The sequence below is a fragment of the Sus scrofa genome, chromosome 8, assembly GCF_054392235.1.
Source record: "Sus scrofa isolate SSC_HxYL_T2T_F1_AM1 chromosome 8, Sscrofa_HxYL_maternal_Yorkshire_Landrace_v2.0, whole genome shotgun sequence".
Taxonomy (NCBI): domain Eukaryota; kingdom Metazoa; phylum Chordata; class Mammalia; order Artiodactyla; family Suidae; genus Sus; species Sus scrofa.
The window spans coordinates 112,145,073-112,159,032 of NC_139390.1; the positions used below are offsets into that span (position 1 = coordinate 112,145,073).

Sequence of the window (13,960 nt, forward strand, 5' to 3'; positions counted from 1 at the left end):
ACATACTTCATATATATATGTATATGAAAAGATTGATATTTGCATTGATGTGAAATAAAAAATCAGGAAAAATATATAAATATAAAATACTGACTTGAGTTATATTTATTTTACATGAACATCTTTGAAAAATTTTAAGAAATTAATTTCATATAGTATATTTTTAACATGATAAATAAAATTGGAGTTATGAATTTGCATATAGTTTTAAAACTCGACCTAAGGCTATCAAATGAGTAGATATTTACGAAATAGTTAAAAAAATTTAGTAATTTTAACTAGCTAAGTGTTTAAAGTTTTTATTTGAAATAAATGTAAATTAATAACAGTGTAGTTAGAATTTTCTCTATGCTTTTAAAAAACATATATTGTTGTAAATACATATGTGTTTTCTAGGTGTGTATTTATGTGTATATCTTGTATATTTTGTACATAATTACAAAGATAACACATTTTATTCAGATATTATCTTAATATTGACTGGAGGGTTATTAGAATCTTATATTTGGGAGAAAGTCCTTTTTTGTAACAGTAATTCTAATGTCACTAAAGATTAAAGGTTTTTTAAGCAATGAGTTATTTTTATGCACCAGAAAAATAAACGATGTGGGGGTTTACTTGTATATTCATAGAAATGTACCCATGCCATCCATTAGTGAAGCAAAGGGTAATTTCTAAAGTTACAAAGAGCAAATCTCTTCCCTCCCACCCTGTTTCTCTCTCTCATATAATATCGCTAAGATAATTGTTTCTTATTTTTAGTAAAATTGCTAAATGCATTCATATTACTAAAAAGAGATGTTATTTTACAGAGCAATTTTCAGTGCATTTCTTTTTTCCTCAAATTTTATTATAGTTACTTTGTTGATCTCTCTCTCAACATTTTTTTTTGGTCTTTTTTTAGGCCCACACGTGCGACATGTGGAGGTTCCCAGGCTAGGGGTTGAATTGGAGCTGTAGCCATGTTTGTGACCTATACCACAGCTCAGGGCTATGTGGGATCCTTAACCCATTGAGCAAGGCCAGGGATTGAACCTGTATCCTCATGGATACTAGTCAGATTCGTTTCTGCTGAGCCACAATGGGAACTCCCTCCCTAAACAATTTTGGTACTATAAGATCCAACTCTTTCTGCATGTGCATGCTGTATTACTTCCTGATCCCACCAAGATTTTTCCTTATTAGTTTCCATTATTGCTTTTATCACTTTAATTATCATAATGTTTATATTATAGTGTTTTTTTCTTAAGGTATAATACAACCTTTTGGAAAAGAATTATCTGTGTTTGTATGATATGTATTTATTTTTGTAATATTATTAAGTCTTCTAAAGATTGATAAAAAACAATATAATTCTAGTTAAGGTTAAAAAGTCACAGTTTAATAAGCAACAAAGTATCAAAAAGTATGTTATTTTTAAATTTTAAATAATGCTTATTTTTAATTAAAAATAACACACTATAATTAATCCAAACTTGTGGATAATGAAAGTAGTTTCATAATGATATTAAATTAGCCTTGAAAAGTAAGACATTTTTCTATATTTGCGAAGTGCAACCTATACAGAACATGTATATACATGTGTATGGATGGATATGGGTAGATATTTACATGTGTGTAAATGTGGTATGTATATATGCCTATAAATGCATTAATTGACTTAAATTCCATTCCTTTTATGAAAGCGTGAAATTAGCTTTTTTTAAAAAAAATACTAGTTTTATAAATATTTCTCCCTATATCCTTTGTTCAGTGATCAATATATGCCCCAATTTTAACATACCTCATTAAAATAAATCTACTAGTCCATGAATCTTTCGTATTATTAAATGGATTTTTTTAAAGAGTGTTTTTCTACATCAGATTTTGGTAAACAGGAACAGGCTTACCATGTAGTTCTTTACAAGAATTCTTTAGAAGTACTACAATATATTATCTGTTTCCATGAAGCTTATAATGGGAATGAAATGCCTGAGGCAAAACGTGTCATTTGTGCCTTCAAAAGTAAAACATCAAAGAAAGATACTCTTTGCTTGTAAATATATGAAAACGTTTATAGGTAAAATCTTTATGCATTGAGATAAAACAAGAAAAAAAGCAGCATTCTTTACAGTTTCTTTCAGAAGCAGTTTCCTAAAATCACAGTACAGGGACTACTGGTATGAAAGAGTTGACAATGATGTCTTGTGATCTTTATGTACTCAAAATCTATGAAGTTTATTTGGTGAATAGTAGAAAAAGAAGAAATTTATGGGCACATGACATTTCATAATCTACATTTTAGTTATGATCAGAAGTAGCACTTTGGGTTAAAATATTAAAATAAGATGCATCAATTTGATGAGTTAAGAAAATAGTGTAATTTTTATAAAATATATATTAAAGAAGAGATCAAAAATCACAGATGTAATAACATATTTGAAGAGTGTTGCTGGACGCTAGCAAATCAACAGGGTCTGAGGGATGAAATATCTCACTGCTCTGTGCACAGACATGTAGTGTTACATAGATGCACGACACTGACCTGCAGAACCATGAGTGATAAAATGATGATTGTTTGAAATCATTGAGTTTTGAGATAGTTTGTTATGCAGCACTATTTTGGCAATTGTTAACTGAAACGGAAACCGTGGGATAGAGGAAAGAAAAAATATTTGATGCTCCCTACCCACGTATTTTAATGAACAAAATTACCACATATAATAAATAGTTTGATTAGATATTCAGTCACAGAGAAACATTGAGCAGGGAAGGTGATTGGGGATAAATGGAAGTGTCATTTTTATTGCAGTAGTCAGGGAAGCCTCACTAAGAAGGAGGTGGTAGCAGGTTAGTATCCCTAAAAACAAAACAAAACAAAACAAAACAACAACAATAACAACAAAAAACCTCTTACAAAGACATTTGCCATAGGGTATGATGGCAACTGGGTGAATGCTTTGATTTAAAACAGAATAATATATTAGCTGTGTCATTTGGCATCATATCCCTTTTCTGTGATTCAAGACTTCTAAACCTACAGAACCAAGAGTCACATCAAGAGGAAATACAGACTCTCCAAAATCGGTCATTTAGAGTAATGTTAAATGGAACCACTCCTACTGCCTTTTCTTGGTTTCCAGATTTATGTATTATACCAATTGATGACTTGGTGTTGGTGGGTCAAGCACGCCCTCTGCTGGCTGAAGCCCTGTGGCTAGGAAAGACAAAAATGCATATCAGTTCTAGTTATTACCAGTCACTGCCCTTTCTGTGTTTGAAGGGGTCTAATGTAGTCAATTTTCTACCACGCAGCTCTTTGGACTTTGAAAGACTTGGTGTCATATTGGTGTCTTAGTTTTGATCTCTTTTGCTGGCATGTTGGACATTTTGTATCAGCAGTAGCTAGATCAGCCTTGGTGGATCAGAGAGACCATACTGACACATCCATGCCTAGTCTCCATCCTGGCCACCATGGCCACTCTGTGGTGGTATCCATTTGTCATACTCTGATGTCTGATGACAGTGTCTAACTAAAGACAATGAATAAAGTTATTCTCTCTACTTGATTGTTATATCAAACCTCTTTTGGGTTCAGAATTTCCTGGGGGATGTAACATAATTTTAAAGATCTCGTTGGTGTTTACTCTCATATATTCATCATATAACTCTCAGCTATACCTTCTTAGCCTCAATATGCAAATATTTCTACCTCTGGGTTCTTGACCAACCAATCCAGCTAATCACCATTGCTCATATGGCTTTATTTATTCTGATATTGGGATACTTCTTTTTCCACACAAATACAGTGCCCTGTGGGAAGATTTCTCCTAAATATTATTCTTCAGAGCCCTAGTAGTGGGGCTATGGTGCAGCTGCAGTCTGCTTTCAGAACACACACAGCCCAAGCTGACCTTTTAACAAAGCAAACTCAGATTTTTTCACTTTTGTCAGCTGGTCATGAAGGACCTCAACTCATGAGGCCATAAATATAATCTCAGGGAGTGGTGTTGGTACGGCTGTGACAGATGCGTGGTGGTACATGAGGTAATATAGCTTAACCCTACTCTGTTGTCTTCTCAGGTTCAGTCATGAAGGTAGCATTTCTAGTTTATGATGGATTGCTCCTGGATGTGCCTAACTTTATGACTTGGAGGGTCTGTCACATCCAAGGTCACACTGGATGGTTCATATACATCACATGATGCTCAATAGTCAAGTGTTCCATCAGGTTCCAGTGGCACACTAGGAGCTGCACAACCCAGGACCCTGAATATGGTTCTCCCATAAACTTCGCACTATATCTTTTCTTACCATTGACACCTCCACCATCATGAGATGCCAAAACAATGAGTCAAGTGACAGGTCTTGTACCATATCCTTAGACTGCTTGCAGAAAACTTTTTTACTCTGAGTGCCTCTTAAATCTGGCAGCATTCCATGTGATTTGGCATAAAGGTCAAAGCATTATTCCCAAATGCAGAATACACTGCCTTCATATCCTAACAAGGCTGCTCAGGTGATGGGCTTTCCACTTTGGATCACAAAATACAGCAATTTGTCTTTTATTTCAAGATAAATATCTGGATATCTGGTATGTCTCTGTCCACTAGAACTCTACACAATTTACTGAAGTGGCAGTAATACAGAGTTTATCTTCCATTCTTTGGATCACATGTGTCTTACCAAAACTTCTAATATACTTGTTTTTTATTGTTTCACTGGTTTAGTTACATGCATGCTATTGTCAAAATTGTGAACTGATGTGAAATTTTATAGTATATCTGGCTGTCAAAGATCTCTTTGCACTGTATGATGGGAAAGGGTGGAAGAGTTAACATTGACTTAGGGTAAGGATGTCAAAATATACTCTTGCATTTCTCACGTGAGTTGCAACTTTTCTGTAGGGATGGAAAAGAGTACCTTCTCCATCCAGATCAATGGCTACATACTTGAAATGTAGTTATGTGCTGTAGCAGAGGGAACTCATCTGATACAACACTGCAATCAGGACCACCTACAATGAGTTTACGGCAGTCCATTGTCATCTTCCAGGATCTGGTAGTATGAGACCCTTGTCCAGTGGTGACATGAAGGATACCATGGATGTGGCTGCAGGCAGCTTGTTTTAGCTCAGTCAGGAGGTAATGACTCTATTTTCTTACCTCCCAGTGCTTTCTTGTTGCTAAAAGAAACTCACAAAACCCAACACAGGCTGTGTAAACAACATGTATTTTTTCTGTGCTCCCCTCCTTTTGCAGAGCAAGTCCACTGATGCCGCTAGCTTGAAGAGAACACCAAGATCTCCTTCCCAGCTGGACCCCAGATCACTCTAGTTTCCTTTGCCCTCAGTGGACAAAATTGTAGAGCTATGCTGTCTACTCTAAGTGCCCTAGCTCAGCAGGCATTTATCTTCAGCCAAATCATTGCTTGGGTATTTATCTTGTTTCTTCCCCCAGGAAGATGTATATCTTATTTTTAAGAAGCTATGCCACTACAATATTTTTTTTTCTGTCAGTGCTAAAGTGTTTAGAGAAGAGAAGGTGTGTCCATTTCGATACATACAGAAGTATCTTAACTAGATATCTCTAGATACTGTTTTCATATTTATATCATTATTCCTATCACATTCTAAACCTCAGTAAATATTACATGGAGTGAATTTTATATGATTTTTCCCCCATGTGTGTGTTCTTTGAGGTTCTAATTGATATCTTGTTTATTATTGCTACTCTTATCCCAAAGCTATATCAGTCTTGGTATCCTGAATATATGGAGATAAAGACATTTTTAATGAACGAATTTTTTGGTTTAAAGTTTTTAATATTTTCATTGATTCTAGCTAATTAAAATCTAAAGTAATGTATCTGCCTATTCTTTAAATATTCTCTAACTTTTTAATTGTTGGCAAAGAGGATGATGAAAACTTTCTGGGGTCATAACTTCTAGGGGAATTGGAATCTGTGTATATTTTTTATTTATGTATTTATGTATTTATTTATTTATTTAGATTTTAGGGCTGCTCCCCTGGCATATGGAGGTTCACAGGCTAGGGGTCCAGTCAGAGCTACAGCTGCTGGCCTACACCATAGCAACAGCAACATCAGATCCAAGCCGCGTCTGCAACCTACACCACAGCTCACAGCAATGCCAGATACTTAACCCACCAAGTGGGAAAGCAAAAAACAAAGTAAAGAAAAAGAAAAAAATTATCTGTTTTACACCTAGAGCCACATGAATTGCTCAAATCCAGATGACTAGGTGAATTCTTTATCGAAATGACAATGAAAGTAGTTATTTGTTAATTGTCAACTGAAAAATCAAAACTTTGATAATCAAGACACATTGGCATGAGCAACAAAGATAATGAAAGTTTTTATAAACCACGTCCCTTGAAACTCTACAAATACAACATCTTTGAAGTGCCATTTTGGTGTGATTACTCAGTGATGAAGAATGGATTGTTTTTTGTCTTCTATTTTTTTAAGGGCTGCACCCGAGGCATATGGTGGTTCCCAGGCTTGGGTCAAATCAGAGCTATAGCCACCGGCCTATGACACAACCACATCAACACCAGATCCGAGCCACATTTGCGACCTACACCACAGCTCATGACACTGCCAGATCCTTAACCCTGAGCGAGATAGAAACTGCTTCCTCATGGATATTAGTCAGATTCCTTTCCGCTGAGCCACAATGGGAACTCTCAAGAGTGGATTTTTGAGACACAGTAGGTAGCTTAAGGACAAATGTTACCTTTAAGTCATAGATTTTAAAATAAGGCAAAACATTTCAGTTGTTTTTTTAGAGCTTTTCTTCATATTTTCAACATTCTCTATTTGTTTGAAAAAAGGTAGGGTTGAATCTCACTACCTAATTTCATATAAAAACAATAGGAAAGGATAAGGTTTATCATTCTGGCCTGTTCCAACATACAAGGCAACCATGGAATTTTAATCAGAATATAAGTAATTATGGTGAAAAGAATGATTAATAAGACAGATATTGAACAAACAAAAGAACTGCTATTTTGTAAAATCTTCCCCCTTTTAATTCTTTCCATTTTTATTTCAAATATTAAAAAGGAAATTGAAAAATAATGTTACTATTATAAATTATTTATTTTATTTGAATACATCCTTTGGTCTTTCATACTTGATATACATTTTTTTGGACTGTAAACCTATAGAACACATTAACCACAAAATTTAAAAAGAGCATTGATGAAAAAAAGTAAGGTAAGGATACTCTTGTTTCATCTTTCTGGTACAAATTCAGTTTTTCCATTTGAAGTTGTACCCTTCATTTCTGCATCTTGATTTGGTACATACATGTAGTACATAAAATGTACTTAATTTTTTTTTTTTTTGCCTTTTCTAGGGCAAAAAATCCTAGAAAAGGCCATTTCTTGGGCCGCTCCTGAGGCATATGGAGGTTCCCAGGCTAGAGGTCTAATCGGAGCTGTAGTCTCTGGCCTACGCCATAGCCACAGCAACACCAGATCCGAGCTGCATCTGTGACCTACATCACAGCTCATGGCAGTGCCAGATCCTTAACCCACTGAGCGAGGCCAGGGATTGAACCCACAACCTCATAGTTCCTGGTCGGATTCATTTCCACTGCGCCATGACAGGAACTCCCCATAAAATGTACTTATTTAGCAACAAATTCTGGACTTCATTTGTTCTGTGTGATTTCCAAGCTTTGAACATAGATACTCTTAGTTCACTTTAAATAGCAAACTCTTATTTTTCAGAGAAAAAGTAAAGTAAATGTTTTTATGGAATTAAAGGAAGTATAATCTAGTAATTTCACATATAAAACCTAAGTCTTACTGCAGCCTTTAGTGTTTAAAATGTTTCTTTGTCTGTTAAAAAACAAATTTAAATATGCAATTTTCATCTGTATCATATTCACTTTAAAGACCAAAACTTGACTTTATCTCCTTTTCCATGTTATAGAAAGTTAAGGGATTGACTCAGCTGCTTCTTTTTTTTTTAATATCTGTCTTGATGGTCATAATATTTATTCACATTTTTCCTCCCTGATTGATCAGAAATTATTAGGTATTATGAATTTCAAAATCTCAGTTTTCTTAGGACAGATTTTGTTGACATATTTTTATGAGAACTATGATTTGAACTTGTTTTTGAACCAGTCTATGAGAATAGGTAACTCACATTGTAAGCTAAAAAATAAAAGTTGATAAGTTGATACACTATTTTATTTACTATCGAAAAATTCAGTGGCCAATAGCAACTTCTTGCTACCCTAAGTGCATCTAACCCAGGGCTGGGGTTGAACAAAGACAGGGCATCCCCTCTGCCCTCTTCTCACATCCTGTTTAATGTGTGGTCAGGATGGCCTTTGGGGGTAAAGGACCCTTTACTTTCTCTCATGGAAGCCCCGGTTTGCTTTTCTGAGGTCTCCTAGCTCCTCTATTTTCCTGATACTCAGGAAGATAAAGCAGTGGGAGTCGAGAGATGTGGTTTCTTCTCTTGTCACCTCAACTGCTAGGAATTTGGGCAACCCTCCTAACATCACTCTGTTTAAATGTCTGTGTTTTAAAATGTGAATACTAGGTTCTTAAGACATTTTCAAGATTGAAAACACAGTGTCTGTGACTGTGTGACAGTCTTATCTGCAGCTGTCATAGGCATCTTGGAAAATAATGAAAGAATTTTCTGCAAGTTATTACAGAGTTCTCCTGACTGGCTAGACCTAAAGATTAAACTTTTGGATGATCCCAGGGATCATAGTGCACTTAGTCTTAGTAGGTGGTCAGCTCTAAGGTGGCAGATGCTATGAAAGGCTTTAATCATGGCAAGTATCTATGATTCAAAGAATTTCATTCAATTTTTCTTGAAACATCAGAAGCTTCTCTAATTGCTCTATTACTTCAATTTAGTCCTATTACCTCATGTAATGATTGACTCAAACTTGCTTTAAAATACTGCTAATTGAAAGTTTACAAAAATGTATTCTTCAAGTTCTGTGTGAAAGCAAAACCCACTCTTACATCTAATTTCCTTAAATTGTATTTGACATCCTAATTACAAATGATCATATCTTAAACGTTAATCTTTGAAATCTCACTTTGGCGATGCTATGAAGGATGGTATACAAGACAACCTGACCCTAGGGAGAGTTATCAGATAGCAGGTGGTTTGTATTATACAGGAGAGAAGTATTAAAACTTTGAAATAAGTCATTGATGATAGGATTGACGAGGAAAGGATATGCAGAAAAGTTGTGGCAAAATGGCCAAACTAGGTATAATATGAAAGAAGCATGACATCTACAATGACTTTCTGATATTAGGCTTGGAAGATATGGTAGATTCTGCCCCAAACAAGAGATTTAAGATAAGAAGTGGGCATTCTGACTTATAAATAGACACTTAGAAGATATGCTAGTATCTAAATAAATGTTTCATAAAGGATAAAGCAATGGTTCAATGGTTATTTTCTTTATTACCAGATAATGAAATGCAGACACAGAAAAACACACAAAACAAATGTAAAGCTAAATGAGATATTTTAAGATAGTACTCTTGTAACTACCACTCAAGTCAATAAAGAAAACTTTTCCAGCCACTCAGAGGCTTCTCTGTGATCCTGATACCACTTCCAATCCCCTCCCACACCCTCATTAGTAATCACCATCCTGACTAGTAACCACTTCATTGCACTTCTTTACAATGTTACTTTCATGTGAGAATTTCTTGATAACAATTTTGTAATACCAAAATTTTGCTGTGTTTTAAGTCTTTTTTTAAATTGAAGTATTTACAATATTGTGATAGTTTCAGGTATACAGCAAAGCAATGAAGTTTTCTATATACATTTTTTTTCAGATTATTTTCCATTATAGGTTATTATGAGATATTGAATATAGTTTCCCATATTATATAGTAAATCTTTGTTGCTTATCCATTTTATGTATGGTAGTTTGTATCTGTTAATCCCATATTCCTATTTATCCCTCTCCCTCCCTTTCCCCTTTAGTAACCATAACATTGCTTTCTGTTTGTATGTCTCTGTTTTCTGTATAGATTCAATTGTATTATTTTTTAGTATCCACATATTAAGTGACATCATATAATATTTGTCTTTCTCTGTCTGATTTACTTCACTAGTATGATATTTTCTAGCTTCATCCATGTTGCTGCAAATGGCAGTATTTCATTCTTTTTTTATGGCTGAGTAATATTCTATTGTATATGTGTGAGTGTGTGTATAATACTCTTTTATTGTCTATTAAGAAATGCTGAGTGTTTGACCTGTAGAGTACCTCATGGTATGGATTTTGGAGTCAGTATACATGTGTCTCCATATTTCTTTTCTGTTGTGCTATTAGTAGTGATCTTTAATGCATAGAAAAATCTATCCATTCATTGAGGGCTGAAAAAAGTCATACTCCATCTCAATTATTTATATTTAACTTATTAATTTAATACTTTTATAAAGACGTGCTATTTTATTCCTAATTTGAATTTCAAATTGGAAAGTCATGATAAATGCTTGAATCTGCCCTTTTATGTACCCATTTTCAAGGTAATCAGTTGATTTCCTATCATCCTTCAACATTAATCAATTAGTTTCTAAAATATTATCAATAAATGCATCTCCTATCATTAGTCAGTAATAGCCTCTTTAAATTAGCTCTTGGATCATTTTGACATAATAGTAATTGTCTTTGAAGTCCTCTGTCTGACATGGAGATAGTTTATTCCCCTTGTGTACATTTTCTGCTCCAGGCCCGAATCAGCCATTTCTCCATCTATTTCTTTTTGTGATAAATAATTAAAGCCTGCAATATTGGAATTAGAGAGCTTGTTGCAACTAGATTGCATTCCACAACTATGTAGTCAGCAAAATACAGTAGAAATGAGCATCCCAATAGCATGCATTTATATAGCTATTTCTAATTCAAATTTAGGCCTACAGACATTTTTTCAACTTAATTCTTCTTTATTACAACCATATTTCCTTTATTCCATTCTAAAAAATTTTTATTCTTGACATCACAAGAGATGATAGAGTTAGAATACCTCATAATTCACCATTTGCTTTATACAACACTAGACATACAATAATCTCAGAGTAAGAATAGTAATACTACCACCTCCAAATAATTAACCAGAATAGTTGAAAGTATTCTTTGCATAAATTCTCTCCTAACTTATTCCATAGTTTAAAAATATCTTGGCACATAGCTATTCAAATAATACTTTCTATATTTTTTCAATTTTCTCTTTTTCCATTTTTCATTTATTTAAATTTTTAATGATGTATAGTTGAGTTACAGTGTTGTGATAAGTTCTGCTGTACAACAAAGGATTCAGTTATACATGTACATGTATCAATACTTTTTCAGATTCTTTTCGCATATAGATTATTACAGATATTGGATAGAGTTCACTGTGCTATAAATCAGGTCCCTGTTGGCCAATCATTCCATATACCACAGTGTGCATTTTTAACCTTTATTTAGTTTTAACTTAGATTTACAAATGTCCATATGTTTAATGCTGGCCACCAGTACTTATTGTAATATTTTATAGTCATTTTAGTAGTCTGAAGTGTATTTTTTAGTAAATCCCCCAGGAAGGGCTCATGGGAACAATATTTCCTGAGTTCTCACATGTGATAACACTTTTGACATTTATAGTTGAAATCAGTTTTGCTGGGTATAAAACCCTAACTTTTCTCACCTTACATATATTAAATATATTACTCTATTTTCTTTTTCCTTTTTATTTTTAAGGCTGCACCTATGGCATACGTAAAGTCCTGGGCCAGAGGTCAAATTGGAGCTGCAGCTGCTGGCCTACACCGTAGCCACAGCAACACCAGACCCAAGCTGCATCTGTGATCTGTGCCACAGCTTGCAGCAATACTTGATCCTTAATCCACTGAGTGAGGCCAAAGATTGAATCCGCATCCTCATGGACATTATGTTGTGTTTTTAACCTGCTGAGCCACAATAGAAACTCTTATTACTCTATTTACTTTTTTGTTAAAATATCAATATCAAAAATATAGGTGTTAAATTAATTTCTTCCTCTTATAGGTCACTTTCTTTTTTGTGCCTAATGTCAAAATTTTTATCTTTTTAATTTTTTTTGAGGCCTGGTATTTATTGTCATTGGTCCTTTTGAGACTATACTCTCATGAATGTGATATGGTTTTTCAATATGTAATTTTACCTCCTCTTTATATAAGAAAATTTTCCTTAATTGAAATTTTTATTTCTTTTTCCTTTCCCCTTACTCTTCCTCCATCCATTGGGCTGCTATTAAGGTTTGTTGGACCTTCATTCTTGGACTTACTTGCCTATCTTCATTATTTGTCAATTTCTATATATGATTATATTTTAACCTCTTCTTTCATTTACCACTGGTTTTTAAAATTTTTCATTTTTTAACTTCTATTTTTCTTAGGGTATTACCTATTCTCTTTAAGTTTGTTTGTGTTTCTCTAATTCATTCTTTATTTCTGAAAAGATGGTTTCTTTTATCCCCCCCCACCCCCAAGGTTTGTCAATATGCTTGAGAGCTTTTTTCTTGCTTTAAAAATTTTTTGTCTTAGGTAATTTTTAATGTATTTAGCTCATTTTTAACTAGCATGTTATAGTTTATTTATACTATGTTTTGGAAAATGTTTTTCATACAAAAACTGCATGGAATTTGATTTCAATACTTTTTTTGTTTCCTATTTTGATGTGAATTTTTTTTTTCTCCGAACCTCTGAGAGGTTTTCTAAACTTCCCTAAATTCCTTCTTTTGTTTTTATCTAACACCAAAACTAGGGAAAATTTCTAATATTTCCTGGTTTTGTTTCTTCCCCATTTTTTTCTGAAACATTTTTTCCCCTTCATTTCTATTTTAATTGTACTGCCCAGTTTTGATTCCACTGCAGTTTCTCCTCAGCCTGGGAGAACTACTGGTCAGTTTTACGATTTCCAGAGATAGAATTGCTCTAGCCATTCAGATTATTTTATTGTGGACTCCTTGACTCACCTCATATTGGATTTGGCAAATTCACTATCAGTTTTAGTAGCCATTTTCAAATTGCACAATTATTGCTTCTGCATATTTTGAAGTTCTTTTTTTAAATTTCTGTCTGACACCTTGTTGCTTTTCTCTGCTTTCTCGTGTGCAGGTGCTGATATAATATGAGCTTTGTGGTCATTAGTGGTTGGTCCTCAACTAATTATATTTGAGGTTTACAGGGATACCTTGCCACCTCAATTTGCTATAAATATTGTTTATGAGTTTTTAGATATACTATCTAGTTGCTTTTTGTGTTTTATTATTCACTTACTCTCTGTGTTTATGAGAATCAAAAATTATATTGCTATAGCCATACTCCCACAATTTCCTCCTCCCCTACCACACTTGTTTTTTTTTTTTGACAACACAGCATAGTGGTTAAGAGTACTAACTCTGTGGAGTTCCCATTGTGGTGCAGTGGAAATGAATCTGACTAGGAACCATGAGGTTGCAGGTTCAATTTCTGGCCTCATTCAGTAGGTTAAGGATCAGCATTGCTGTGAGCTGTGGTGTAGATTGCAGACGTGGCTTGGATCTGGCATTGCTGTGGCTGTGGTATGGGCCAGCAGCTGTAGCTCAGATTAGACCCCTAGCCTGGGAACTTCCACATGCCATGGGTGTGGCCCTAAAAAACACAAAAGACAGAAAAAAAAAAAAAAGAGTACTAACTCTGGAATCAAACTACCTGGGTTAAAATCCCAAATAACAAAACCACTTATGACACTGTTACCATGACACACCCCTAGACCATCAAATTATGATAATAATACAACTTACTGTAAAAGGTTATTATAAAATTATGTGAATTAATATTTAGTGCATTTATAATTATTCTTGGCACATGACTTCTGCAATGGGTGTGTTTATTAAATACATTTCAGTTTTTAAATTAGTCATTTAAGAATTCAATTAATGCATCATTCA

At 34.1% G+C, this 13,960-nt stretch overlaps 3 long non-coding RNA genes across 4 annotated transcripts in view; 2 read left to right on the top strand and 1 right to left on the bottom strand.

Annotated features, from left to right (window-relative positions):
* The window catches only part of LOC146400984 (uncharacterized), an 81,069-nt gene extending 75,702 nt beyond the window's left edge, over positions 1–5,367 (top strand). The window contains exons 2-3 of the long non-coding RNA XR_014813134.1: positions 5,035–5,123; positions 5,241–5,367. This is a non-coding gene — a long non-coding RNA (uncharacterized LOC146400984). The remainder of the gene's footprint in view (positions 1–5,034; positions 5,124–5,240) is intronic.
* The window catches only part of LOC110262168 (uncharacterized), a 403,069-nt gene that overhangs the window by 124,385 nt on the left and 264,724 nt on the right, over positions 1–13,960 (top strand). The window lies entirely within an intron of this gene.
* Positions 1–13,960, bottom strand: part of LOC146400985 (uncharacterized) — a 96,204-nt gene that overhangs the window by 42,530 nt on the left and 39,714 nt on the right. The gene's annotated exons all lie outside the window — the stretch shown is intronic.